This window comes from Bombina bombina, chromosome 6 (genome assembly GCF_027579735.1).
Source record: "Bombina bombina isolate aBomBom1 chromosome 6, aBomBom1.pri, whole genome shotgun sequence".
Taxonomy (NCBI): Eukaryota; Metazoa; Chordata; class Amphibia; order Anura; family Bombinatoridae; genus Bombina; species Bombina bombina.
In genome coordinates, this window is record NC_069504.1 from 37,860,935 (window position 1) to 37,864,691 (window position 3,757).

The following is a 3,757-nucleotide window of genomic DNA, read 5'->3' on the forward strand; positions in this document are numbered from 1 at the left end:
GCCACAAACCTGTAGATAGATGGCAATAAAATGTATGACTTTTGGAAGCAAAGCTTTTATTGGCTTTTAATAATCCCTTTTTTGGGATTGAGGCAATGTGATTTAAATCTGAAATGAGTTTGCCCCATAAATGTTTGTATCTTAAGTGTTACTTTGTTGTATTGATATAACTTTTAAAACAAGGGATCTCCTGTACTGCTCCACGAGTTATGATACAGCAGGAGAAATGCACAGCTAGGTTTCTGACTCTAGAACTATAAGATTTATATATATATAGATTCTGAATGTTGTGCAAACATGGAATATCTGATTTAAATGAATTACGCTGACAATATTGGGTTTAAATTGGGTAATACCCTGTTTGTCAACTTAATCACAGTTTTCTTTTTACATTTTTGTAGAATAATGTTGAGGGCTAGTCGGTATAGTCTGCTTGGGGTAGACCTCTCAAAGGTCATATTAATGGTTTTCTCAACTTATACCTATTGATAAGTAGTCTTAGCAGAACCTGTGCAGCAGCCAAACCTTTTTGTTTTTCTTCACCTGCACTTAATTTGCCATACGTTAACTCTAAAATGATTATTTTCTGTCCTCTCCAAATCCTTAGAATTATAATGATCTCTGCTTCACAAGATAGCTTTATTCAGAGCTCTGTTATTATTAGGAAGCTACCATGAAATTCAGAATGACTTATTCTTTGTTCTTTTTTCTGTATTTCTCTTATTTCTCAGGCCAGTTGGCTTTGTCCTGCAACTCATAGATAATAATCTTAAAATGAAGCTTCCACTTTTTAAATTGAATGTTCCTATTGCACTAGGGCTAGTGTGTTTTCTTGGAGTAACCATAATGGACTTTCAGTTTAATGACATTTCAAGGCAACTTCTTGGTATTCTTTGCATATGTTCATGACGTTTGCTCATTTTGTTTGCTTTATTACAAGCAGTGTTTGGCAGGAGAACCTTTCAGACAGTACTTCCTCAGACTTTTACATTTGGACAGAGGTGCTGGCTGGTTATGCCTTGAGATGTTGGCTCCCGCCCTCCCTGCTAAATGAGTGTACAAGTGTGTGTATAAAACGTAGATTTACTTACTAATACATCTGTCCCTTCTCACTTGTACTAGAGCCATATCAAGGCACACTATTTTTTTGTATGACATTTTCCTGGTTTATCCTGATCATGGTGAATTCCTTCTTTGCGCTATTCTTTTACCCCCTTTTATCTCTTTCCTTCCATTTAAATAGCTACAAACTACAGCAGGAAGGATAAGAAGAGTGAGTGGCACCCTGTTAAGGGTTTCTCAGTAGTTTTCAGCTGCTCCTAGTAGGGATCTGAGTCTTTACCTAAAAGCCTTGAATGCTGGTTCTACATAAATATATTCATTATAGCTGAACCAGTGCACAGGTAATCAGCTGATATGTTACCATGGTTACTAACCTGCTCTCACCCATCAGCTGATTATTTCACCTATGCACTGGTTCAGATATAATGAAAACCTGGCCTGTTGGGGGTACTTGAGGACCACAGTTGAGAAACAATGTTCTACACAATACTTAGTACATAAGAGAACCTTTTTTTGTATGTAAATATCACTTGTTTTGCCTAATTATTCTGAATTGTTTTGTAACAAACTGGAGTTTTAACTTTTTTTTTGGAGGGGGCGGGGCAAATTCCATGTATTGTTTGCTTGACAGTATCATCGAAATACATAAGAATTTGTATTTTTAGATCTACATTAGGTGCTTGATTTTACAAAATTAAGAAGTCATGTAAACAAATGCTGTTTTTTATAAAAACATTTTTTTTTCTTTTAATGGTCAAAATCATGGATATGTTCATACGTTCTTAATCCTTATTACAATGTTATGGATATTTGGGAGTTTGTTTTGCTCAGATATTCCCTGTAATGACATCATTTACCAATATCGATGGCTCAGGTTTTTGCTACAGGTTGTCGGATTTTACTGTTTTATGTGAAAACCAATATATTCTGCTAGTTTTTGGTTACCAAATCCCTGTCATGACGTATACAGCGATGTTTTATCTCATTTTCTGTGTGGTTTCTTTTATTTTTTCTTTTGGACGAGAAAATAAATGTTTTGTGATCACTTAATATATTCACATTTTATAGCAGAAAAGAAAAAAATTATGAAAGCTGTGGCATAGCAAAAGAAGGCAATCATCTAGTGAAGACTGAACTCTCTTGCACTTGACAAAATTTTGCTTCCAAAACCCAAACTAGATTCACACCCATCCTGCTGAATAAAAATTGTATGTTTGTCTTGTCGTCCCAATTCCACTCCCGTTTCTCATACCTTGTTCTATTGCATCAGTTTTAACCCTTTGCACACCAGGCAAAGAGTTTAGAGTTCTGGTCTCTGGGGTTTAACAATGTTTGAATTCCTTTGTTTTATACAGAAATTAAATTTTACTTGTATAATAAATGTTTTGGTTCCTGTGTGTATGTTTAGAGAAACATTTATACATTACAGGTCTAGCTTGTAAAACTTTATTTTATATTTGTAATGTTTACTATTTCCAACGGCTTGTTTTGTTTACTGCAACCAAATTATGTATACATCAAGAAGAATATTAAAAATTACAGAAACCTTATAAGACAATGGATTATTTTCCCCCACGTTAGTGTGTGCTGCAGTGAGCAAATAAACTGTTCAACTAGAGTGTTTGTGTCATTGTACTAACTTAAAATAAGTGTGTGTGGTCCGATTTTAAGCACATCTCTATTAGATGAGTAATAAATGTAGAAGTGTTAAGTTTTGAGCACCAACTACTGGTTGTAGAAGAATTTTACTTTGCAGAATCTTGTTTATTACAATACAGAAGCCTTTTTTCCACTAAAGGGACAGTAAACATCTTGAGTTTTTGAAATAAAATGTTTAGTTATGCATATGGAAATAACTTTGCAATATATTTTCATTATTTATTTTGCCCCTTTTCCTGTAATTTAGATTTTGTAATTGAGCATTTTCTAATTCTCATAACTTGAAATCCATTTGCTGACTACACATGACTAACTCTGCTACATATTTGTTCCTAAGTGGCTTTATCGAATAACAGCAAAACAATTTGCTTTATGCTTACTTTATGACCGTGGCTTGTATGTGGACTAAAGCCCGGATTGGCTCCTCCAAATAATGTAACAGTGGGTGGAGTTTGGCTTTTTGAAAACAGTTGCAGCATGAAGGAAATTTGTTTTGGTGTATATGTTCTCTAACAGCACAACAGAAGTGTTTTGTAATTTTACGGTCTTTACTGTTTCTTCAGCAGGAGCACATTAGATGGATATTACATATTGGAAAAGATTAATGATCCTCCTCAAGGAGCTAATCATCTAAGAACGCTATGTACAGCAACTCTAAAGAGTTGTAATCTTGATACTATGTTGTCAAAACACAGAATGTAAACATGATGCATATTTTACCTGTAGCAAATTCATTTTCCTTTGCAGCCAATCTTCATTGTTAATGCATCTCCTTTGTGCTTCGCCCAAATTTTGCCAGACACCTAGTTACACATTTGTATTGAAGGAAACAGATGTATCGATTTTTTTTGTATGCTAGTGATTTTCGGTATTGAGTGTATTACGTTGTAGCACTTGTACAATACTTCAGATATCTTCATATTCTTCCTTATCCTTAATGGTTCTCTTGTTTTAACCTATTTGATGGAAACGCCAGTGATATTTTCACAAAAAAACCTGTAGTGTATCCTCAGGTGAGAAACAGAATGACACATTT

The 3,757-nt window shown here is 34.4% G+C and overlaps 1 protein-coding gene across 3 annotated transcripts in view; it reads left to right on the forward strand.

Moving 5' to 3' along the window:
• Window positions 1-2,680, forward strand: part of NRF1 (nuclear respiratory factor 1) — a 249,610-nt gene extending 246,930 nt beyond the window's left edge. For all 3 annotated transcript variants that reach the window (XM_053716373.1, XM_053716372.1, XM_053716374.1), the window contains exon 11: window positions 1-2,680. This exon is cut by the window's left edge and continues 491 nt beyond it. The gene's annotated coding sequence lies outside the window, so the exon portion shown is untranslated.
• Window positions 2,681-3,757: the final 1,077 nt, after the last annotated feature.